The following is a 26823-nucleotide window of genomic DNA, read 5'->3' on the forward strand; positions in this document are numbered from 1 at the left end:
CCCCACCGCACCTGTGCAGGTCCTCCACCTGTTCGTTTGATCCTCCAGTCTACGGCTATTCAGCTCGCTGCTCGGTGCTTGTGAGGGACAGCTGTGCTTCAGTTTGTAAGCGTGTGCCAAATGCTGGAACCGCAGGGGGGGGCACTAAGACTTACGGCTGCCTCCAGGTGCTCAAGGCCTTCTGCCTTCAGCCCCTACTCTGTTGTACTCAGATCGCCAATAACAGTGACCCGGGCCATGTGCATAGGCTGCAGGTAGGCCTGGCGAAGTTTCCTCTGCCCATTCCTGCGGGAGGTTCCGCCAATGAAAGGCTCCAGCGAGAGGCTCAAAAGCTGAAGTCTGGTCCGAGACAGCCTCAAGTGGTTAGGCCCGACAGTGACAGTCATGGCCCTATTGCAGGGCAGACCGCACCCCCCGCAGTCCCAGCACGGAGAGTGGTGTAGTCGCTCACTGCCTCCCGGGCCACCCCAGGATCTCTTAGAGGCATCTCACACTCCACTTCACTCACCGGCACTGCCGGGTCGGCCCTCAGAGGTGCAGAGGTCAGTGGACGGGTTCTTCGTCAGTGCTGGTGATCATGTGAGGAGGGAGTGGTGGGAGAGTGAATCCGCTCACGCCACCATCTTGGCCACGCCCCCGAAAAGTTACTTTAGCCTAGTTTAAAACCCATCCCCAAGAGTCTATTTTTAGGATTGGAGGATTGGGGAAGTCCCAGCAGTTCGGAAGAGAGTGGTGGTACTGCGGAGGAGTGAGTATTATTAGGGTTGTGTGTTGCAGTAGTATACACGTAGAATGCTTGTTGAATGTAAGGCTGCCCGGGGGGAGGGGTTGCGCAGCGGCCCACCCCTTGGAGGGCGGCCGCCTTAGTGCCACAGGAAGGCACAGGGGTGGGAGGTCGAGTCCCTGGGCTAGTCTGGGGGAGACCCCAACAGATAGCTGTTTCCGGCGAGGGCGGGGAGGAGACAGGGGTACATATACTGTCTCCGCCCCCTCCTCGTCCTCTTGTCCGCTCGTTCGCCTTGCCAGCAGTTCGTCGTGCTCCGTCGTGTCGCTCTTCTTTTCTCGGTGAGTCTGCCGGTTACTTCCCTCTCGCCCCGGCCTTGTCCCTGGGCAGTACCAGGAGACGGGGCCCTGTGGTCAGCGTACCACGGGCGGGGGGGGGGGCCGTGCTCGGGGATCGAGGTTGTGGCGGGGCACGGGACTTGTGCCGCTCGTGCTCATCCCCACCCACCCCCCCCCCCTCTCTCATCTCTAACTGTAGGGGATGCGGAGGATCGCGGCGCTGGGGGTGGTATCATTACGCACTACACACTGCTGTTGTGCGTCGGTATGCTGTTGTTGATGACGATGTTTACCCCCCCCTCACCACCCCTCGGATTGCTTTGTTCACTCCCGGCCCGTTGGGGGCCTCGGGCGTGCTATTGCGATCGTCGAGCCGGCAGGATAGCTCAGCGAGTTGAATGCATCGCTGGAAAATGTAGTGATATGTAGGTTGTTGCAAAAATGCAGGCCACGCGTACGAATCCTGCCAAGGCCCTCTCAGCCGTCCATCTTTGGGTGACCGGGGGGGGGGGGAGGGAAGGTGTGTCGCGGGGTCAGCCCCCATCAGGCCACAGTTGGTGTTCCCGGGGTTTCCGAAGCGTCGCCTTGGGGCGCTCGTGTATTTGGGGGTGCACCCGGGCTGTTTCATCCAGCAATAGTTCTTAATCTAATTTAACCCGTCAAAACTAAAGCGTACAGTAAAGTACCTCCCGGAGTTGCTTTTGCCGGCCGGTTCGAACGGGGAAAACACAATTTGCTTCCGGAGGCGCGGGCTCGGATCTTACTCCGGTGGAGGCCTGGCATCTCCGACGGGAAAACCCTATGGCATTGGCTTTCGATTTAGCTTACATGCATTTGCGCAGTAGCATACGGATTAAGTATGCTGGCCTTTTAGTCTGCTGTCCTCCCAGTACGATTCCTCCCGGCGGCGGCAGCAACTTTGAAGGGGTGCGCGCCTCGGTTGCAAGTCCATAGGGGTTTCGTATATTCTCCCGGTGCGTGCTCTCTCAGTGGGCGCCCACACGCCCGTTTCCCCCCCATGCCTAACGGGCGAGGCAGCACCAACCGCGATGATTCTGGCTCGCGTCGGGGGGTTCTTTGTTAATCAGCCGGGCACCCCGGGCGGGAATGTGTATGCTGAGTCGGGGCTCCAATTTAAAAAAACAAAAAAAAAAGGGAATTTCACGCTCCGTCCCTAGTGCGCGTCTCTGCACCCGGAGCGCACGTTGGCGCGAGTTGGCCTGCGCGTGGCTGCGCTAGCCCCGTTGCGCACGGTGATCTTCCAGGGGATATGCCTCTCAGCCAGTCCCCCCCCCGCCCTCCCCCCCTTCCTGCATTTTGCTTGGTGGTTGTCGTGTTCGGGGCGGTGGCCCCGGCCCACTGAGGTGGGTTCACGCCACGCGGGGGGCCTATATGCGGCGCGCGCGCCCTCCCCGCAGACCCTACCGTGGCCCACCATCATCGAGGGAGCGGATGTGGCTAAACGACTAGAGCACCCGAGCTTGAAGCTGGGGTATGAGTTTCGAGTCTGGCAGGAAGTTTCAAACATTCTGTGATTCCGGGCAAATCACTTAATTCCCCATGCGAAAAAATGAATGTGTCTTTCTGTAATGCCACTGGGGCTCAAGTAAAGTACGGTTATCAAGGCTCTCACAGGACATGGGTTAGAGTCCCGCAAACGCTGTTAAAGTGTCATAAGTTGGAAAAATTTCAAACTCTTCTTTCCCTCACCCCAGGCGTCCCCCCCCCAACCACTTTCAGCGCAGGTGTTTGTTTTGGGGGCATGCATGCAGGTTATAAAAGCAAGGAAGTTGCTCGATTCCCGCAATATGCACAATTGGCCCTGTTGTGGCACGCCGGCTTCCTTGCCGAAGTCTTTGAATTATTGCCTCTGGGCGATTTCTAGTGTGGAAGGGGTTTTCCTTAACTTGTGTGGCTTGGATGCCGGAGTTACAGGGTGTGGTCACCAAGCGGCACGCGACCCGGAGGCGCTGGGGTTTGCCCCCTCCCGCACGCGACACTATTTTGAAATGCAGCCGCTCGCCAGGGGCATAGCGGCGCGGTCGCGGTTGGGGACACAGCAGGGGCCCCAGTTGGGGGACCCGCGGGTATTGGGATGCTGCGTGTGTATTCTCAATGCGCCAATGGCTTGGTGAATAGCCGTAGTTCTTTATTTCGAGTGTCTAATCTATAGGGCAAATCCTTTTTAGAGGCCGCCATATCTTGATTGCATTAGAATGCCGCGGGTGTGTGCTCCATGGGGGACCTCATCAGCTCTGCGCGCTCGTCATGTTTGGAGGGGCCAGCTGGGCACCTGCTGCCACATGTGGGGATGGCGCGGCGTGCCGGGCCTTTGCTGGTTGTTTCTTGTTTATGAAGTACCAAGGTGTGACGAAGGGCCACTTCGTTCGACGGTGTTTAAATACTTTTAAATAAAGTGCTGCGTTCACTACTCCTTCCCCTATGTGCTCATAAGGGTATAATTATAACGAGTGGCCCTTGAGCTACCGGTTCGAGTCCTGCCTTTGGCTGTGCGGTGCGCAGGAACTGGGCCCCATCCTCCGGGCCATGGCGCGGTGGTCAGTGGAGACGGCTTCTCAGCGACGTGGGCTGGGACAGATTCCCCCCTTGTGCTGTGCTACAGGGAGGAGGGGCACAGATGTAAATGGTTGTAAATTAGGGGTTGCCGCGCCACTGTAAGTCACAAATGACTGTAAGGCCTGCTGGTCTAACCTTCGACGTGAGGAATGAACTATTATGGCCCTGCTTCAGGGGTGTGAAATGATTTTCATCTGGCAAGGAAATATAGGGAAAGGGCTGTTAGGGGACAAGATAATCTGATTGGCACAAATTAGAAATAACTTGGGCGAGGAAGGTAGGGGTCATGTTATCTTTGCCTTGTTCTTGTGAAAGATGGTATATGGCTTAATGAAACATAGGGGTTCCATCACACTAATTATGGGCTGAAGTAGTAGCAACTCAGCACAAAAGGTGACCTGCAGCTACATGCAGGGGCTTTGAAGTGGAAGGCATTTGTTTAAATAGCTCACTGTGCAGATCCCTGGGAGAACCCAACATATTTGGTGCGGGAACCTTCTACAAACTTCCATAAAATCCTTACTACTGGGAGAGTGGAGAAAGAAGTAGGGGAGGAACTTGTTTATATGCAGCAATAGCTGCAAAGAGAGCTAAAAGTTGCACTTAATGAATTACTAAACATGGCCTAGTACTGTCTCTTTTGGGCCCTTTAGTGAATCACCTGAATCCTTGACAAGCTATGCACTGCTTCTTCTATTTTGAAGGTGGAGGATGGCCAGATGCTCTTGGGATTTCTACGTCAACTATTATGCCCTAACCACTATTCATAATGAAGGAACTGATTAAGTCTACGGTTCCTCTATTCTAAATATTGTGCTGGTGGTAAGACTATCTTGTGTATTGCACACTATATATATCATTGATTGGAATGGTCACTCAATGAGGTGATTTATCCCATCATTAAAATACCTGAACTTGTTCATACTCTTATTCGTATCGCGGGATTCGTTGAACTGCATTTCCCTGTCTACCTGCCTAATTTCCCCTTAATGATTGACTTTGGAAATATTTATGGCTTCATACCCTGTGCCATTTGAAGGCAGTGCCCCTTTTTCTTTATCAGGATGTGACATCTTAGCACAGTGACATTTTAAATGTTGGATATGTGTATGGTTATGTTGGCATCCTGTAAATGTTTTGCCTCTGTGACAGAACCTGTTTTAGTCGTCCACAGGGCTCTGTTCACTTCAACTCCTGCTAACCAAAAGTAAAAGGCTTGTGCTCTCCCACTTAAACCTGGTGAATTCCAAACACCTATTTCGCACACTTAATTTACTATTAAGTACTGATCATATGGTGCTATTTGTACCGAGGACCTGTAAATTAAATGCGACAAGTAGCCTGCAGGACTTATCGCGGCTCCCTACTTCGGAAACCTGAGCTAATTGGGGAGCCCTGCAGACCAGTTTTAAATTCTTATCCAATACTTGTAGCCCGCGCTGTTGGTGTCTTTCCAAAGGATTGGCTGTTTACTGGTGTGGGGGGACAGCCCAGCTGGCGCACACGCAGGCAGGCTGACAGGAGGTAGAATAGCTCTTGGTGGGCCTTGCAATAAAGCTATATGGTGAATTATTTTAATATATGCAATTAAAAGCACTGACCAGCCGATAGATGGGCTTGGGTAGGTAGTGCCCTTCGCGTGTAAATATAGAGATGCGATGCTAGGGTGCAGTATGTCATGTAACTGGAGCTGCTCCCCACCACCATGGTCGGGAGCAGGGGGAGGTGTCACCTTGCAACCAGCACCTAGGCGAAGCAAAGAGTTACGCCTAGTGTTGAGTGAGTGTTAATAATAGTGGGATGTGTTGAGATGTGTTAATAAAAATAAAAAAATAAAACCTTTGCGCTCACATACAGACATTATAAATAAAATGTATTTCCCTATGCGCATTAGAGTAGCGCTATGAATGGTGATCATGCAGGCTTCCACGGAACGGGACAACTGTCAGGCGTCTGTAGCTGCGCAGGGCTCCCTCGGTTATGTTGAGGTCTTTTATATTAACCGAGCACTCATGGGACACTTCACCACTATGGTCGGGAGCAGGGAGAGGTGTCACTTTGCATCCAGCACCTAGGTCAAGCAAAGAGTTACGCCCAGTGTTGAGTGAGTGTTAAGGTTACCTGGTCGTTCATTGGGGCTCCTTAGGGTAGGACGACCTAGCGGCAAGGAACAGCTAGAGTGGTTTACGTGTGCTCAGCGATCAAAAAAAAAGGATGCTTCGCGGGCCTTGGCTCACACGGAAGTGGGCTAAGTTCAGTCACACCACAGGTGCCGTGGCCTGCTCTGATGCCTGGCACTGGGGTCCCAGGTTCTTCTGAAGGGCTAGGCCTTCAGATGCTGAAAGGATGTCCGTTGTTATTTACTCGATTGTTAAACGATTGGTTATTTCCTGGGTCATCCGCGGGTGTAGAGCTTTAGGCGCTGGTTGTCTTTCCATCGGGTTGGTTTGATGCGGGATAGTGGTTTTTGGGGCAGGTCACAGGCTGCTTCCTCTCGCTGTGTTTGTTCTTCTAGGTGTGGTCGGGTCAAGTGACGGAGGAGAGCAATCATCGCGTGGTATATCTGGGCATGATAGAATGCCAAGCAAGATTGTAGCGTAGGCAGATAGTGGCACTTATCGGGGACTGAATGTTGGTCTCAATGGCATGCCGCCATGCAAGGGGACTAGGTACCTAGGTCACGTACATCAGGCAGTGACAGATGAACAGGGACCATGTGTACTAGAATATCAGGAGTGGTTCCCACCACGGTCGGGCAGATGGGAAGCTGTCGTCTTGATGCTCAATGGATACCCTTACTCCATCACGCCTATTGTAAGCTGAGGATGCCTGTTGACGCTGTTAGACCTGCTATTAGTTAGTACACTCACTGTTGTGCCTTGGCTCGGTTTGTCTCGCATCGGGGCCAGTTGGGGTTACTGGCGAATTGTTTGCTCTACGGCTGAAGCGGGCGCTTCTAGAACAGGGCAAGATTGGTTAGGCCAGGCAGCATGACAAAGGTCTTTTCGGCACTGGCAGAATGGTGCAGGCTGCGAAGTAGAGCCATTGCAGAACTTGTCTACATTCGGCTAGGGAATGTTTAGCAGCAGGAAGGTATTGAACCATGGTGAGCAATTGGTTTTGGTTTTGTGCGCAACAGGAGCAAGGGAATTGAATTCTGTTCCATCAGGGTACGGGGACCGTCTATACCACCAGATACTGTAAAGCTGCCATTTTCGCTCTGGGCTGGGGTGTCAATGTCATCCAACTTTGCAGCCAGACTGAGCAGGCAAAGGCATACTTGCGATGGTGCAACGGGCACTCAGCAGTAGAGTTAGATGTGTCATCATACCCCGATATAACGTCAGTGATGAAACATAGGTTGTGGCTACACACGACCAGGCACTCTAGGGCAGCTGGGGCGGGGGTGTGCCAGTGCCAAGAGGGTGCGGGTAGTCTGGGTAGGGCTGCTGGCTTGGAGGGAGCACTACTCGGATCGACACAAGGGCACGTTTTGTTTCATATAAGGCTGAATTGATAATTTTATGGCATGGTGCCAGTTGCTCTAGTTATGCGCATGTTGCTTGGCAGTGTCAAACATTCAGAACGCAATGCTGGTGGTTAGCCTGTTGTCATGCTGTTCAGAGGTATTTTAGCTCAGGCATGGCCATGCATGGTTTATAGGCCGGTGACCTGCCCTGGGATTCGTGTTAACAGGCAGGTGAGGCAGCAGAACTTGGAGGGGCTTGGGTTTGACCTCTGGATACTAGGGCGGAGCCTGGTTGCTCACTTAGTAGCACGCCCTTGAGTTCGACGAAACAGGTACCTTTGATGCGAGTATCAGTACCGGGGAACTTCTCCCGCCCTCCAGCACTGGCTGGCAACTATGCAGGTTGTGGAAGTGGCTTATGGTCCATACGATTAAGGGAAACAACGGGGCAACACTTTGGGCTACAAATCTGCAGGAGAACAATTGGCGTTGTTCTCCTCTGTGGTCACCCTGATCTGTCTCTCCCTGGTATACTAGCAGAATTTTGGGAGGGCAAGGCTTTACATTTGGTGGTGACTGATGGAATACGATGGGCGTACTCCAACGGAGTGAAGGAGGAAGTAAGGCAGGCTTGTCAACTCTTACCTCCTCCCGCATGGGCACTGCCAGGCAGGAGTGTCTTGGCAAAGAGATTGTTATTTAGCCATGCAAAGGCAACCTTGGACCATCGCCTATTTTAGGTTTAAGGTCATATCAGTCAATACACGGGGGAGTGAGAAAGGATGGGGGAACCTGTCCTGATTGTGCCCGCTGGCCGCCGGCCCGGTTGGGCGTAGAATTGTTTTGGCTGGACCTGGGAGAAGCCCGGTATCAGTATGCTGTAGGTATGAAGGCCTATCGGGAGCCATGCGCAGTTGCGCAGAGCAAAGAGGTCTTGGCTTCATCAGGCAAGGTCTTATACACGCCAAGTCCACAGGGTGCCTGGAGGGAGATGGGGTGCACCTCTCTAGTTTAGGCATGGACCTTTTCCTACTGGACCTAGGGGAAGCTTGGGCTGCAGCAGGTTGTAAGTAAACAGGTCTACCTTGGTGGGGGGCCCTGGTAGTGACGGTGGCCACTCCCAAGGCTGTGGAGGAGTTACAGGGCGATCCAGGGTCTGCACATACCAAGGGGTACATCATGCAGCAGCACCGCGGGGTGCTAAGGCAGGATACCCAGGGATGTTTTAGCGTGTCCCCTGGAAGAACGACGGCGCCCCGTTAACCGAAAGGCGGTTGTGGGTCTGAGCAACCGGGGGCTGCCATGTATGCTCCGCCCACCCATCACGGGGGGCGTGTGAAGCAAGTGGACTGGTGGTCCATGGATGGGAGGGGTGGACCCTCCCAATATTTGGTATACACCAGTTGGCGTTGCCATGGTGACTCTAGGCTTATCAGACGGGCAGGCGGCATAGGGCTGGCCTGCCCTGGGATCACCCGTAAGATGACCCACCTTGTTTGCATATTGGTTATGCTAATAAACCTGCAGCAATATTTCTCCACTTACATTACAGTGTTGTGTGTTTTATTTATGTACTTATGTACTTATGTGCTTTGTGATAACTGTTGCCGATATTGGCACTATGAGAATGGTGTGAAGTCTAGCAGAGCTGTTTGAGTGGTGTCTGAGTGTTGTGTTAAGTTGAAGTTTTCGGGTCGATGTGACCTAAGATCCCAGGATGATAATAAAAGTGTAGAAGACACTGTATTGTAATTTGTCTGCTAAGGTTTTGTGGGGTTTGATGACATCTATGGAAATAGAGAGCTTGTTTTCAGCCTGTTCAGCTCCAGGAAGGAATGTACTGAGAGCCTGGAACCGGCCATACATCCCAATATTTTTGCCCAGAGGATTCCTCTCTGACCAGACGTGGGATGTCATCGAAATGGGTACTCCTATTCACTTTGTCTCTCTCAGGCAAAATCAATTTTCAGTGTCAGTGTATTTTAAATAAGTAGCTTAAGTATTGCAAAATCAGCTTTATTTTTTAAGCGTTATTCAGTAATTAAGGGGTCTCTTTATCAACTTTAAGACTTAATTTACATTATTTCTCACGTAAGACGTGTTTCAAACATGTGCACAAGACGTCTTCTCTATTTTTGCCACGTCCAATATTATTTGCAAACATTGTTTTTCAAGATCTTAAAACGCAGTATTCCATCTCACCAGATGGTGGTGGTAGTCCCCTTTGTTGAATAATAGAGAATTACAGCATGACTGCTACATATTTCTGTCAACGAGGGTGCCACTGAAGGCGACTGGTCCATCAACAAAAAAAAAGTAGTTCTTGGGTCATACAACTTTGCACTGGTGCAAAAACCCGCGCAAAACCATTTAAAACTAGGTAATTGGTTTAATAATAACACATTTTCACCAGTAAATTTCACAGAAATATTTTGGTACCACTGCAAAAACTAAACACCTAATATACCGTGCAATGCACTTATTTTTGCATCGAAATCAATGTACCTATCCTTAAGATAAGTAAACCGATTTTGCTCTGTTTTCCCTACTTAAATAGCAAATTTGGGAACTAACTAATTCTACCACAAACATAGAACCCATCTTTTACGTTTAAAGTGTTAAAAGAGCTAAAAAAAAAAAAGTATTTTTGTGCATGTCAACATTCAAGCAACCTAAAAACGAGAACTCTGTTTGTGCCACGGGTGCCTATTACACATACGACTTCCTTTTTACACAATCCGCAAAACTCTTACCAGTTTATTCCTTATTTGTTTTTTGCATCAGTTCAATGTTTCTGAAAGACGTTCTCCTGTATAAATGTCTCTGCTCTGGCTGCGACATGGATTTTAGATCTTAAATAAGCATTTGCAATGCAATCATTCTCGCCTTAGGGACCGCATATGTATTTAGCTATGCAGCACATTAGCCTGGGTGCTAAAACAGTTATTTTCTGTGTGATTGTGTTCTTCACCAGTTGGCATTGCCTTTCAATGTCTCCGCATCAATCACCACACCTTAATTGTCCCGTTAAACTTTAAGCATAGCACCCTCTCTGATCAGAGGCTGGGTATTTAATCGTTGAGACACAACCTAATTCATTTAATTTCATTTGAAAACTTAATTTCGGTCAAAGACCATAAAAGTAGCAGAAAATATAAAAACACTTCACATCACTCATAAACCAATTCACAGCAGCAATTTGAATAACATGATTTACAAAGTTCAATAATCTGATCCCAAAAAACTGATATCTCCCACAAACCACTACTAAATCACTATGTGCCATTAGCTGCAACCCCTACATTGCATTTCTGTTCTAGGTGCTCAGCACATACATACACCCACAACTGCACATTAATTTTTTTTTCTCTCTGGTCCGAAACCTGTTATCACACCCACTGGTGAACAGGAGATAGACACAACCAGTGCCCAAGCAGTGCACGTCTTCACCGAAGCATGCAATAGTAATGCCCCGGTTACTTACCGGTAATCTTCATTACTCCGAGTCCTTGTCTTCCTCGCCACAGTATATACGAATGAGCCTTAGGCTCCCGACAGAAACTCCAGATGAAATTAGCATACTAGTCTCCCTCTCCCTCCAATATGGCCCCCAGTGACGACAGCCAATCCCATAAAGGGATACAGAAAGCCTCAAACGACCTGAGAAACCAAGCCGCAGACATGAAGCCAATAAGAGGGCCGGGAGGGAAAGGGAAACTATACTGTGGCAAGGAAGACAAGGACTCGGAGTAATGAAGATTACCGGTAAGTAACCGGGGCATTACCTTCTCGTCCGTCTTCCTCGCCACAGTATATACGAATGAGCCGATACCAAAGCATATCAGCTTCATGGAAGAACACAGTCCACCAGGAAAGTCAGCAACAGAGCAAAACTTTATTCAACAACAGGAAAGAGACACATAGAACCTCCAACCTATGGGACCCCAGAACCCAGTACAGAAGAGGCAAAGGCAACCGAAGCACCCCCCCAACCTGAAGACGGTAGTGCGACATGAAGGTATGAGGGGAAGACCAAGTGGCAGCACGGCAAATATCCTCCATGGACAACCCCTTCAAAGCGGCCCAGGAGACAGCAACCGAACGAGTGGAACGCCCCTGAACAGGAAGAGAGGGAACCAAGGAAGACGAACCATAAGCCCACAGAATAACGTCCTTAATCCAACGACTGAGAGTGGACAGGGAAGGACGCAAACCCCTACGGGACAGACCAAAATTCACAAACAAATTGTCCACCTGGCAAAAAGAAGAAGTCCGATCCAGGTAAATCAACAATGCGCACCGAACATCCAGAAGATGTAGAAGTGACTCCTCCCCAGAGGAAGGACCAGGACAAAGAACCGGAAGAACTACCTCAGCAGAACGATGAAAAAAGGAATTCACCTTAGGAACAAAAGTGGGGTGAGGGCGTAGCACAACACGATCCTCCAGAATACACAAAAAAGGAGCAGACCGCAGGAAAGCCCCCAACTCCCCAATCCTCCTGGCAGAAGCAATAGCCACAAGAAAGACGACTTTAAGAGTCAAGAATTTCAGGTCAACCGACTCCAAAGGCTCAAAAGGAATTGACTGCAGAGCACGCAGAACCAGCGGAAGATCCCAAGGAGGAGAAGACAGAACAGGACGGGGACGCTGAAAAGCCAGATTCTTCAAAAGTCTGGACACCAAGGGCGTCACAGAGACCAAAGGAAGCGTATGAAAGGCCCAAATGGCAGCCCATTGAGCACGAAGAGTAGAGATGGCTAAAACCAAATCAAAACCCTCATGCAAAAAATCAAGAATGCGTGCAGGATCCAAGTCAGACACAGACAAACCGAGCCGAACGCACCAAGCAGCAAAGTTGTCCCAGTGTTTCGCATAGGAACGCAAAGTAGATGGACGCCTGGACCGCTGAATAACCTCTGCAACCACCACAGAACATCCACCCTGAATCAGGGAGTCCCTCTCAAGAGCCAGGCCCGCAGACCCAAGGACCGGAACACCGGAAGAGGAAGCGGAGGACCCACCAGAGGAAAAGGATCGAAGGGCAACAACCATCCCGTGCCCACCGCCAACTCCAAAAAGAGAGGAAACCACGGGCGGCGACGCCAACCCGGTACAATCAGAAGAACAAGGGCCCCCTCCCTCTTGATCTTCTGCAACACAGCTGGGATCAGGGGAACAGGAGGGAATGCATACAACAGGCCCTTCGGCCACAAGAAGGATAGAGCATCTATCCGCCACGCCTCCGGACACGGCATAATCGTGCAAAAGCAACGGATTTTTGCATTGGACCGGGAAGCAAACAGGTCCACAATCGGAGACCCAAACCTTCTCCGCAAAGCCCGGGACATCAGGCGCGTCAGGTACAAGGACCCCATGGATGGAAAGACCCTGCTCAGGCAGTCCGCAACCACGTTCTCCCGACCAGGAAGGTAAACAGCCGACAGAGACTCCAGGTGCAACTCCGCCCATGAACAAATCTGGTAACTGAGGGAACTGAGGGAAGGAACCCGGCAGCCCACCTGATGATTGAAATACGCCATGACCACCTGATTGTCCATCCTGACCTGAACATGGTGACCCAAGAGAAGGTCCGAGAAGGCCAACAGACCCAACTGGACAGCTTTCAGCTCTCTGTAATCCGAGGAACAAGACATCACAATCGGAGCCCAAACACCCTGAGTCGAAGAGTCCCCCAGAGTAGCACCCCAGCCCAAGAGGCTGGCATCGGTAGTGAGGACCCGAGAAGGAACCACCAGAAAAGGACAACCCCGGGATAGATGAACCACGTCCAACCACCACCCCAGGGCCTCCCGAACCCCCACCGACACAGGAATCAAGAGATCGAAATTCAGAGAACAGGGGTCCCAATGCAACAAAATGTGGGACACCATGGGATACATGTGTAGGCGAGCCCAAGGAACCACCGACAAGGAAGCCGACATGAGACCCTGTACCCTCTACCAAAGTCCCGCAGGCTGGGAAGGACCGGACAGCAGGGACTGAACAGCAGACATTAGGGTTTCCATCCGTGCAGGGGGCAGGAACACCGACCCAACAGAGTCCTGAAACAAGCACCAATGAAAGTCAGATCCTGTGAAGGAACCAGGGAGGACTTCCCCACATTCAACAGGAAGCCGTGCTGTTCCAGGACCCGGCAAACCCTCCGGACATGGATTTCCGCCTTAGAAAGAGAAGAAGCAGAAATCAATAAATCGTCCAGGTAGGGAAACACCTGAATGCCCTCCCCATGCAACTGACCAATGACAGGTGCCAGAACCTTTGTAAACACCCTGGGTGCAGAGCAGAGACCAAAAGGCAATACCTGAAACTGGTAGTGCCGGCCCAAGACACAGAACCACAGAAAACGCTGACTGTCGGGGTGCACAGGCACATGGAGATAGGCGTCTTGCAGATCGACTGACGCCAGAAAGTCTCCCCGAGAAACCATCTTGAAAGTCTGAGGAGGAATGAATCCATTCAGCCACTTCAGGTCCAGGACAGGCCTGAGATCCCCCGTGCGCTTGGACACAAGGAACAGGATGGAGTACACCCCCAACCCCCGCTGAGACTCCGGAACCGGAATCACAGCACCTTTCGCCAGAAGAGAGTCTATACCGGCCAAAAGCGCCGCTTTCTTGAGGGCCAACCTGGGGCAAGGAGTGGACCGGAAATAGTCTCGCGGATCCTGGCTGAACCCGAGGCAAAAACCCTCGGAAACCACCCGAAGGACCCACTGATCTGACACAGTCAACCTCCAGGACGTCAGGAAGAATCGCAGTCGACCCCCAACTGGACCCCTCCCCGGAGAAACAGAGTCATGATTTGGAAGGAGCAGAAGCGGGGGAGTGAACGTTGGAGAACCGGAACTTATCAGTGGAAGGGGCACCCCGGCCACGCCCCCTACCACGAAAGGGCTGGTGAACACGGCCCCTACGAGAACGACCAAAGGCACGGGTAGCAACAAAAGACCGGAAACGGAACAACCGAATCAGGAAACAGCAAGTTGGTGCGAATGTGCCCCAGCATATCCTTAAGGTCAGCACCCTGCACAAAGCGACCACGAACCTCCACATCATCCTCAGTGTCCGAATCAACCTGGGAGGCAGAATCAGACCTGACCTTCATGGAAGGAGGCGCAGCCATCTTGCCTCGCAAAGCAGCAGCAGCAGCAGAATCAATCATCTGTTGAAGCACAGACAAGGAAGGCAAGGTATCCTGAGACCCAGAAGCGACATCCCCAAGTCCAGGAACCACAGCATCATCAGAAACCTCCATTACAACAGCCAACGCAAAAGCAGCAATGGAAGTACCACCCAGCACCTAAACCAACAAGAAATCAGCGTTTTTAAATGGCCACCAGGTGCATGGTAATCACGAAAAAACACAGGACACGCCCCCAGCACACAATAAAGGAGCCGGAAGCCCGCGCCCCTTACTGCCGAGGAATCGCCACCAAAGACTGCCGATGTCAAAGGAAATAAGACCAAACAGAAATACTGCAGCCTCGAACCCTCAGCGCCCGAATCACGAAGAACAAAGACCACAACAATGCGCTGACTGCATGAAGTCCGCTGCGCAGGACGTGCGGTCGGCAATAACTGAAAACGCGCCGCCAGGAATCCGCTGAAGCCGGACACCGAGGCGCAGATCCAGGAAGGAGGCGGGACCCAAATCGAACCCGACCTCTGCCACGACGGTTCCGCTAGAGCAGGAACCGGAGAGGTACGTTGCACAGGGGAGCCCAAATTAATAGAAAAATAAGAAGCAGTGAATAGAAGCTCGGAGGCTGGCAATCAACTTCACGTTACCTGGGCTCTGAAGTACAAGGATTTCACGGACACTTAAGACGCTGTGCTGAGTGGGGGTGCTTTTAACCATTTGAACTTCTACTCCGGGACTGCGAGGACCAGGCTGCTCGGCGGCCGCACCAGCTGTCTCCTCTTCCCGGCCCCTCCCCCTGCAGGTACATAACGCCTCGCGGCCCCCGCTTCGCGGGAGCCGCTCGGAGGCTGGCAATCAACTTCACGTTACCTGGGCTCTGAAGTACAAGGATTTCACGGACACTTAAGACGCTGTGCTGAGTGGGGGTGCTTTTAACCATTTGAACTTCTACTCCGGGACTGCGAGGACCAGGCTGCTCGGCGGCCGCACCAGCTGTCTCCTCTTCCCGGCCCCTCCCCCTGCAGGTACATAACGCCTCGCGGCCCCCGCTTCGCGGGAGCCGCTCGGAGGCTGGCAATCAACTTCACGTTACCTGGGCTCTGAAGTACAAGGATTTCACGGACACTTAAGACGCTGTGCTGAGTGGGGGTGCTTTTAACCATTTGAACTTCTACTCCGGGACTGCGAGGACCAGGCTGCTCGGCGGCCGCACCAGCTGTCTCCTCTTCCCGGCCCCTCCCCCTGCAGGTACATAACGCCTTGCGTCCCCCGCTTCGCGGGTGCCGCTCGGAGGCTGGCAATCAACTTCACGTTACCTGGGCTCTGAAGTACAAGGATTTCACGGACACTTAAGACGCTGTGCTGAGTGGGGGTGCTTTTAACCATTTGAACTTCTACTCCGGGACTGCGAGGACCAGGCTGCTCGGCGGCCGCACCAGCTGTCTCCTCTTCCCGGCCCCTCCCCCTCAACGCTCTCCGCCCATAAAGCTGTGAACCTGTTCAACGCGCAAGCGGGACGCGCGGGACATAGCCCCGGGCAAAGAGCGGGCCGTTTTAGGCCGTTAGAGGCCGGCAGAGACCGGACCGGGCCCCCTCTCCAACGTTGTCTTAGTCCCAAGGCTCTTTTTCTACTCCAACAGCCTGTGGCTTTGACTGTCCCGCCCGCCATGGCCACTAGAGTATCCAGGAGTAAGGCTGCCCAACAGTGCTCCAGCACACTGGACAAATTCTTTCTCAAGTCTAGTGCCGTGCCTAATAAAGGTCGAACAGTATCAGACACTCTCCGTGAGGTAAATGTTGAAAATGTGTCAGTCGCAATGGTCCCCTCGGACTCTTCAGCTATTGATATCAGTACCCCAACACCATTTGACGCCACTCATCTATCTCTCATGGATAGTATCGATCAGACAATCGAGACAGTCCTCCAACAACTTAGGACCCCGTCAAATTTATTGAGGGATAGTGAGTCTCTGTGCCCCTCGGGGGTGGTGGAGAGCACTCCGTATATTAACTCTGCGGAAATGTCTAAAGTGCAGGATGAAGGGCAGGTTGTAGTGCCAACAGATCCCGTAGGCAGGAGAGTCTACCACCCTTCGAAAAGGAAAAGGTTAAGGAAACTAAGAGGGGTAAAAAGGGCCAAAGTGGATAAAATCAACCCAACATCAGTTGCTAGCTCTGGCATTCCGGCTTCTCCCGTGGTTAGCTCCCCGGGAATGGGCTCTGACCACTCAGACTCGCCATTAGCAAAAGTGGTACCTGGGTGTTCTGGCCCGTTTGTATTCGGTGGAAATCCTCTAAATGCAACCGAGGCTCTGATTGGCTCTTTTAGGGACATCCTTAGGAGCCTGTTGGAGCCACTGTCTGCAAAATTGGATTCCATAGCTGCTAGACTTAAGGCTATAGAAGATGCACAGAATAGGAAAAGTCCTAGTAGGGGGTTGGGTCCAGGTGCACAGACGGCTCCCCGGGATTCTGCAGGGTTTAGACCGTCTATTGCTGGAACAAGTACACAGGTCCCGGTTGGGGCACAAGATAGTGTTACAGGTAGCCATGCTCCCCCATTGCCCCCTTTACAAATGCTTAGGCCCCCTGTCCCGGCACCCAGAAGATCTAAACAACCAACACCACCCCTCCCAATGAGTGGGGGGCGAGCCAACAATGAATATACTGATCGCCCTATGAGTCCTAACAGTAGGCGTAGGGTGGTAAATTTGCCCCCTGAGGCTGTGCCTTACACAGCGATTATGGTGGGAGTCCCTGAGCTCATTAGTGACATCAGAGAGCCACAGGACTCACTTCGTAATAAAGTAATTAGTTGGCTTAATATTAATAGGCCCCTCCCTTCTAACATCAAAGGTGATGTGCTGATGGTTAGAAGGATCCCATGGATTGGAACTACCCCCAAAAATAGGGCAGGGGACTGTATCATAATCAGTTTTAAAAGCCCACTAGTTGCCCCTTACATTTGTAACTGGCTGGTAAGGCCGGATAAATCCAACATAGACGTAGTGTCTCTCTCGCATTTCTATCCAAATGTTTCCAATTTAGGAGTGGGGAGGGAACAGAGTTGGACTAGAGTGGGCTTTGCTGTAGACGGTTCACGGTACAGACCCAAGTATAATGCATTGCCGGTCCATGGTGATTTTGTCCTTCAGAATAGATTTTCCTGTCTGGACCTAGTAGATTGACCAATAAGGGGGGTCATTCCGCAACACCCGATAAATTCTGCCTATGGGTCTACATTTAGGGGGGAAGGTACATTCGCTCCCGTAAACAAAAAAAGGTCCCTGGCCCCTGCAAAAGACGGAGGGTCTACAATGGGAAGCACCCAAGTGTTAGACGAGGATCCACCAAATACATTAACTGTTGCTGCAACGCAATTGGTGGATCTTGCTGAATTACCCACTCGGTCGCCCATCACCACTGGCTTGGGTGACTTGGGTAATTCCGCATATGACATCCCGTCTGCACTAAGTGAAGCTGGTCCCCAATTCCAAGGTCTAGGTATGACCATCCTGTCCTGGAATGTAGCTGGCATCTCAAGCAAGGTGGATACCCCAGAGTGGGAAACTTTGGTTAGCAAAAGTGACATACTCCTCTTTCAAGAGACATGGGCTAGGGTACCACTGGCCAGGAGGGGATATGACATTTTTGAAATCTCGGCAAAGTCGAATGGGAGAGGGAGACCTTCGGGAGGCTTGGCAATCTGGGTGGCAAGCCATATTGGGTGTCAGGCGATTGGTATGGATACACTTTCACCGGACATTCAGTGTGTGAATAAAAGTACGTGGGCTATTGTTAATGTCTACTCTCGACCAGTCGCTGGGGGTAAAGAATCTCCCACCCTAGCTGATCTCTCATCTTTTCTAGGGCAATTGACAGGTAATCTGAAAATAGTGGTGGGAGGAGATTTTAACTGCCACTTTGAACCCCTGGAGGGCCTAACGGAGGGTGCTTTTACTGCCGAGGATGACCATTGGGGAGTCCCTCCTTCTTCATCACCTCACCCCAAAGTCTGGTCCCCGTTGGCAGTACAACTTACTTCTCTCACCCTGAATTTTGCTCTGAGGGCGTGCAATGGGCGCACCCCTTCTGACACTCCTTCGGTGTGCACCTTCAATAAAAAGGACCAGGAGTCAAGGCTGGACTACATTTTTATAGATATCTCCCTGTGGCCCAAAGTTCTAGATTTTAGAGTGATCCCGAGGATAGACAGTGACCACAATGCCCTTTCCTTGGTGATCCAGCACCCAGCCCCTGCCTTAGGGACGCCAACTACCGATTTTGTAACTGACCAGGGAGACATACTACTCACCACAAGCAGGCGCCGAGTGAAATGGGGGAAGCTAGTTGAGAAAGAAGAAGCTTTAAAAAACCTCTATGGCATAGCACTCCCTAGGTTCCAGGAGGTGGATGCCCTCATCAACCAATCTAGACCCGCAGACTACAATGAGAGACTATCTGGTATTCATCAGGCCCTAGTAAGGGACCTTGCAGATGTCTTCAATCCGGCCCTGCCTATTAGAAGGAAAAAGATTCGTGCTCCGACTTGGTACACCTCCACTTGTAGGAAAACTAAGTCTGAGCTTCTCTCTGCAATTAAAGAGGGTAGTGATAAGGTGAAGATCGCTGCCCTTAGGAGGGGGTATAAGGTAGTGCTGGCCAATGCAAGGGCAGAGTGGGATTGGAACCACTGGCATGACTTGTCTGGCGCCCTTAAATCTAAAGACTTTAGAAAATTTTGGGCTCTGGTAAACAATGGTACAGGGGATCTGTTGTCTGCAGTAGAACCCAATATTGCCCCCTCTGTTTGGGAGGCTCACTTTGGGTCACTATATCAAGAATCCACTCTCTGGCCGGAAGGGATGGTGGTAGAGTCCCCCTGCCTGCCAGAGGGGGCCTTGGAATTTTCTTTGGGGGAGGTGAAGCTGGCACTGGAGGGCTTAGCGCTGGGGAAGGCACCGGGGCTGGACAAGCTACCCGGTGATTTGTTTAGATATCATCCTGACATTTGGGCCCCGTACTTTCTTGTCCTTTTCAATGCCATTTTGGGAGGTATGGCGATCCCTTCCTCTTGGTTAGGGGCTGAAATAGTTCCGATCTATAAGAAAGGGTCCCCTTTGAGTCCTGCAAATTATAGGCCTATCAGCCTGATAGATGTTCCCCAAAAGCTTTTTGCGCGCCTTATTCTGAACCATCTATTAGACTGGGTGGAGGAAAATGACATCTTGAGTCCCCTTCAGGCTGGCTTCAGGAGAAACACATCGACCATGGACCAGATCTTCCGCCTAGTTCTCCTCTACTGGAAGACGGTGAGGATTGAGGGCGGGAGATTGTACATGGTCTTCGTGGATCTGAGGTCAGCTTTTGACCTAGTCCCGCGCAGGAAGCTCTGGGAGGTATTGGAAAAGTTAGGAATTCCCCCCCAGCTACTTAACATCCTGGCCCGGCTGCATGAGAACAACTATGCGCAAGTTAGGTGTGGGAAGGACGGTAGACTTTCATCCAGGTTTCCTGTGCGCCGAGGTGTGAGGCAGGGTTGTGTCTTGGCACCGACCCTGTTTTGTTTATTCATCAATAATGTCATCTCACACCTGGAAAACGTCAAGGATAACGACGCCCCCTGTTTGGCAGGTAGAAGGGTACCGGCAATTATGTTTGCCGATGATACCCTCCTCCTTTCAAAATCCCCAATGGGGATCCAGAGGATCCTGGATGGTTTTGGTCTTTTCTGCAGTCAGCATGGATTGGAGGTGAATACAGAGAAGACCAAGTTCATGATCTTCAACCCACCAACTAAAACTAGGCCTAATCCTACTCTGGGGACCGCGAGCCTTGAGAGGGTGTCCACCTTCATATATCTGGGGGTTACACTGCAGGAAAACTTGGCATGGGATCGACAGATAGTACGATCCAAGGCCAAACTATCCCAACTCTCGGGTGCAATCCTGAAGGTGGCCAACACTTCTTCCTTCAAGCCCATAAGCCCGGCCCTTGAAACCTACAAGACCCAGGCCAAGGCTGCGGCCATGTATGGCAGTGAGCTATGGGGACATAAAACGGTGAAGGGCCTATCAATAGTGGAAAATAGCTTTCTAAGGCGCCTTCTAGCCCTTCCAAGTGCCACGCCACTCCAGCCTCTGAGAATGGACATGGGTCTCCCCCCTATTGCAGAGGAGCTTGTGTCAAAGCCAGTGAAGTTCTGGCACAGGCTCTGGTCTACGGACGAACTCCATCATTATAGGGAGGATCTCATCCATGTCATGAGCTTAAACTCTAGCGGCAAAATCCCCTGGCTCACCTTTGTGGAAAACGAACTGTCTGCCATTAATCTCCGTCTCCTGTGGGAGGACCCTGCACGAGCCTGCCGTGCAATCTCGCGCAAGGCTCTGGCTCAAATCTATAAAGCCAGGTCCCTTGCACATTTGTCGGCTGCTCAAAATAGTGGCACCTTAACCTTGCAATTTTTAGAATCCAAAAATTCTTATGCTTTTGAACCTTTTATGGATTTTATCTTTCCTATCCTGGCAAGGAAACTGTATGTTCAATGGAGGTATAGCACACTACCAATCAATTCATACACCTCGAAGTGGACAAATGGGGGCGACAAAATATGTCCCTGTTGCAACAACTATGTGGAAGACGACCCCCATATCTTGTTTGTGTGCCCTGCATACCAAAGGCCCAGAAAATATTGGATAGCGCCACTCTGTAAGAACCTGGGGTTCAGAGAGTATGCACAAGCATACAGGATTTTGAAAACTAGTACCCTGGGCCACATTGTGTTTGCTGTTTCCAAATTTCTTATGGCCACATGGCTGATTAGAAGGAAAAAAATCGTCTGAAGCTTCTTGAACTTTTTAAAGAACTTTCCAAATGCGATTTTAACCCATTCCTCGCTGGGAGAGCCGTTTTTTACTTAAATGTATTTTTATAATGTTTTAATGTCTGTAATGCTTTTATTGCATCTTTTATGGTCTATATGACCGAAATAAAGAATTTTTGGAATTGGAATTGGTAAATACAATAACCAACGTCCCCCCATACAAACGAACACAGGGCACAAGAGGCCGCTATGGCAGGACCGCCGCCCCACACTTACCTGACAAGCAGGAACACAGCACTTGGAGTAGTGCAGAAACAAAAAAACAGGTCGTTTGAGGCTTTCTGTATCCCTTTATGGGATTGGTTGTCGTCACTGGGGGCCATATTGGAGGGAGAGGGAGACTAGTATGCTAATTTCATTTGGAGTTTCTGTTGGGAGCCGAAGGCTCATTCGTATATACTGTGGCGAGGAAGACGGACGAGGAGGTAATGCATGCGTTTCCCTGTTTGGAAGAATTGTGAAAGAGAATGCAAGCATTGTTCGGAAATAGTCAATGGTACCTATGTGTCAAAACTGTGTTGACAGTACAATCACCGTGTTTATTTTGCCTGTTTTATTAAACATAACTCTACCAGGAAGGTGTCAGCGCGCTGTACAGAGAACCACTCGGGAGATGCTTGCACAGTAACAATCGCAAAAGAGATGCAGTCGCTCCCTTGCAATGAGGTGCAGTGGAAGCGATCTGGCACCTCGTGTGGCTGCTCAATCATAACCATTGCAGGGCGAGGCACTTTTCCCCATGGAGTGTGTGTGTGCAACAAAAAACTCTATCTAAATCGTAATTATGATTGCCATCATCGTTATCTTTGTCATTATTATTACCGTTATTGTTCCTATTATCATTTTTTTTATTTTTTATTATTGTGCCGGATTTTGGGGATGGCACTCAGGACAGCGCGCTCGTGTATGCATGTTTGTGCTGCTTCTATAACAAAGCGCCAACCCAGCAGCGCTATACAAGAAAGGGGGCATTCATCACCTTACAGACTGTGGAACGGGCGGGGAATGGATGGTGGGTCTCAGCAGCCAATCAGATCACTTACGTTGCATGCCCTTTAATTAAAAGTGCTGTGAGAAACTGCATGAAGTGGGCTGTCCGTTCATAAAAACACTGCTTAATTTGTGCCGGTGGGTAGGTGCATGCACTGACGTTTGGTGATTCGCACTCATTTTTAACCCTCAGATTTTGACTCAGAACAAGAATGAGAACGGAAGCAAAGGAGGAAGAGAAATATTGGAGAAAGGGAGAAATCAGGGATGAAAAAGAACCAGCAGTGAGTAAGATAGAGAGACAGGAAGGGCAGGTGGAAGAAAGATCCCCGAGATGGGATCAAGACGAGGCTGTCTCGTTGTAAGTGAATTTGGACATTTGGCAGAGCCAGCGCCAGGCTCCTGAGAACGGATCCGGGCCCCTGCGTTTATAGTTTTAACAGATTAATCATTGCATAAAATGCGGAGCAGAGCCACCGTCCTCCCTCCCTTGTCTCTAAGGCCACAGCCTGGCCCTGGCTGCAACTGCTCGGGTGCAAGGGGAGATTTACACGCTTCTCCCAATGGAAGAGATGCACCTGGCCCTTAAAAACGCTAGGGTCCCTATAAAAAAGACTTTCCCTGGGAGTGGGTTTAGTTCAAGGTCTGGATGGCATAGAAATAATGTAGATCCAAGCGAGCAACAAACCCATTCCAAGGTGGCAGAGGCTGATGTGTGTTCATTGACAGTGGCCATCGGTGAATGGGTATGTTCAGATATTACAAATGTATATCTTGGTACCAGTTGCGCATTCACAGGCAACCAATTTTAAATGGGTAAAACCCCATGTTAAGATGGATGTCTGACTGTAGTACACCAGTTAAAAAAATGGAAACAGTTGTAGAGGGTCATGGGAGCAAGGAAGGGATGGGTGGGGCAGCAAAAGCAACACAAAAACTAGGACAGGGAATGACGTTATAGGAGTTAAGCAAAGGGGGCAGGAAAATGCGGAGCGAACAAGAAAACACAAGCACTCCCTTGAACTGCATAAATTAAATTCGCTGAATGCAAGCGATGTAAGACACAAGTGAACCAATGATAGCACGAAGACCAAAATGCTTTTTAGTATTACAATAGGGGAAGTAAGTCATCAAATCAAAAGAAGACAACTGAAATAGACAAAGTGCACAAGAAAAAGGTGGCTGAGTGATGCCCCGATTACTTACCGGTAATCTTCTTTACTCCAAGAATAGTCTTCCAAGCCACATGACTAACGTAGTGAGTTTCAGCTCCACACCAGAATCCTTCAAAGCAATAAAGTCAGCCTCCCATGCCTCCCATCCCTTCCCAATATGGCCAACCCATTTCACCCTTGACCTCTATAAGAAGCGGGCCGGCCCAACCCTTCAGCCTGAAACTACCAAGCATAAACATGAAGCCGATAGCCATACAGGGAGGGAGGGATGGGATGGGAACTCATGTAGCAAGGAAAACTATACTCGGAGTAATGAAGATTACCGTTAAGTAATTGGGGCATTCCCTCCTCGTAAGTCTTCCTCGCCACATGACTAACGTAGTGAGCACATACCAAAGCCAAGTGGCTTCATGGAAACTCACAAGAAACCAACGGACCGGAAGGGGACGCCAAGGAAGGAGGCAAACCCAAAAGGCCAGACGAGCGGAAGCACCACTTAGAGAGAGGCAACCACGAGCCGGAGCAACTGGCCCAGGACAGAGAGACACCGCAAGGGCCGAGAACCCCACTCCCGGGACCCGCAGGCCTGCCAGAAAAAACGCCCAAAACAACAACCGAAGGAGGACAGAGAAGGCCTGGAACCAGACCATACGGGGGCCACCAAAACCACCCAATGGACAGCCAAAAAGCGAGGGGGACAAAACCCAGATGCCGGACCAAAGGAACAGAGGGCAACCCAAACATCGAGACCCAACAACAAGCCACAGCAGGAAGAGACGCAGCCCGACTGAAACACAGCAACACCGCATAGCCGACCAGCAACATCGAGTGAGTGGAACTCACTCGAGGACAGAAGCAGCTGAACCAGATGACACAAAACAGACTGGCAGCAGCCACAATAACGGAAGGAGGTGCAAAAAGAAATCCAGCACGTCCACCGAACAACAAAGAAAACTAAGGTTACCAACACCCCACCAGCAAGGAGACAAACAGGAGGAACACGGACCCCAGTCGCAAAAAGGACCCCGTGGAAGGGAGAGCGACACCAATGAGACAACCCAGGCAGGCACAAGGCAAAACAGACCCAGGAAGCTGCAGGAATGGCCCGGCTCCCAAGGGAACCCAACCGGTCCACAGCGAAAAGCGCAAAGCCCATAAGGACGCCCATGGAGCCCGTAGAGCGGAAGGGACCAGGCCCAAGGCCAAACCACCAGAAAGGAAGCGAACGCCAACCAGGGGCACCAAGCACAGGAAAGCCAACAGAACCCGGCAGGGAGGGAAACGCAGCAAGGAGAAGCGAGACTGCCCGGCACAGGGGCCAAGCAAAGCACCCCCGTAATGGACCACAAGTAGGAAGCAAGCTGTTGAAGCGAGCACCCAGGAGGCCATACAGCCAGACAACAACCAGGCCTGACCCAGCCGAACAAGGAAGAGTCGACAGAAGGGAGTGGAAAGGGAGGCAAGGGCATAGGCATAAACATACCAATGGCGTGAAGGACAGAAGAGCCGGGCAAAATGAGCCCGAACAACGTCAACACCGCCAGGGAGCCAACCCAAGCCAGCAGGCCCCAGTACCAAAACCAGGGACAAAGAAGAAAAGGAAGCAAACACTGCACAGGAACCGCAGGCCCACCCGGGGAAGGAGAACTGGAAAACCCCAGCAGCCCCGGACAAGCAAAAGTACCGCCTGAACAGGAACCAACGCGGGAAACTTCGAAAGCAGCAGCAGGAGACACACCATGTCACGTGCAAGCCTGCGCCCACAAGAAAAAAGCACCCAGGCGAGCACCCCCACAGGTCCAATGCCCCAGACCCTTGTAAGCAGAGGGCCAGAGGAAAGCGCAAAAAATGGGAGCCCGGAAAGAACCCAATAATCCCCCGAATAACAAGGCCCCCAGACAAGCCAAGGAACGGCCAACAGAAGCCAGAATAGAAAACCGCCCGCCAGGGGACCAAACGACCCCACAGTGACCGGGGACCCAAGCACGCCCCACAGACCAGAAAAGGCCAGCAGGGGGACATCGGAAAGGAAAGGCCGCAGGCCACACCTGCAAACAGGGCGACAAAAAGGGAGGCGGGCGCCCGACCCGCAACTAAAAGGAAGGGGAAGGAGTGGACACCACCAACCCAGACCGGCCAGAGAAGGTACATCCCCAGGAAAATGGCACAAAGGAGGGGGAACTGGAACCCCGACGGCCCAGTGGCACAGAGACCCCCCGGATGCGAAGAGCCCCCAAGAGAAAAGCAATGCCAAGCACCGCCTGCCAACAAGGCACAACAACACCCGAAACACTCCCAGTGGAGGACCCTGACAAAGGCAGAGAACCCCAACACAAAAGCACAGCCAAATATGCACCCCGTAGAAGAGGCACGAACCGAACCCCCGGCATGACCAAGGTGCCCCCACCAAAACTCCGAAGACCAACCAATGTTCCACAGCACACTGGACACGCACAGCAGGCAGAACTCACGGATCTGAGACAGAGGCCACCCAGGAAGTTAGGAGAGGCCACAGACATCCCCCAACAGAGCCCCAATGCCCAGAAGCAGAGGAGAAGCAAGACACGGACAAGGGCACAGCAGGCGCCAGCCGAGCCAGGGAGCAGGAGGAGAAAACGGGGAGCCATGGCCGCGGCCCAGACTTCAAGCATAGGCAGAAACCGAACCCCCATCCTGCGAGAGCCAGCGCCAACAGAGGAACCAGACATACCAGGGAGCCAAAGCCCCATGGACCAGGAAAAAAGCAAGCCCCCCAGGAGCAGAAGCAATAGCAGAAGCCCATACGGGGACCCAGGGAAGAAAGGACAGGCGCCAAAAGCAGCCCGCCCCAAAAGCCACGCAGAAGCCAAAAGCCCCAGGAAACCCCAAGTGGCCGAAATCAGGAACCAACCAGGCCAGGCTCCGCACAACATCGGAGAGCAGGCGGTACAGGAGCAGACAGGGCGGAAGGACCCGAGGCCACCACTGCAGCACTCAGGAACAAGAGAAGCAGAATGCACGCAAGCCCCCGGGAAACCAGGAGCCAAAAAAAAGGAGGCCGTGACCGACCACCAACACAAAGGCACAAATCCCAACAACCCCAGAAGGCGGAAAAGAGAAGCGAACCCGCCGGTAACCGAACCCAGCACCAATAGGCCAATACAGGCAGTAGCAGCGAACAGGCCGCCGCAGTGAATGCGGACCAAGAAGCCAACACAGACTGCTGCAGAGGACGCGGACCAACAGGCCAACACCGGCACCTGCAGTGAACATGGACCAAGAGGCCAACACAGGCCGCCGCAGAGAGCGCAGTTGTCCACTGAGCCACCAGACCCGGCAGCGAGGTGGGACCAAAGAAAGCAACATGGCCAACAGCAGGGAAACAGCCGGACCCCACCAGCGGAAGTGTCAATGATCAAAACCACCAGGCCACGGAGACCCACACAGAAAAATGACAGAAAGGAGAGTGCCGAATCCGCCCCCACCGTAAACGCACACCCCCCCCCAAAGAAGCACCCCAA

This window comes from Triturus cristatus, chromosome 9, assembly GCF_964204655.1.
Source record: "Triturus cristatus chromosome 9, aTriCri1.1, whole genome shotgun sequence".
NCBI classification, from domain to species: Eukaryota; Metazoa; Chordata; class Amphibia; order Caudata; family Salamandridae; genus Triturus; species Triturus cristatus.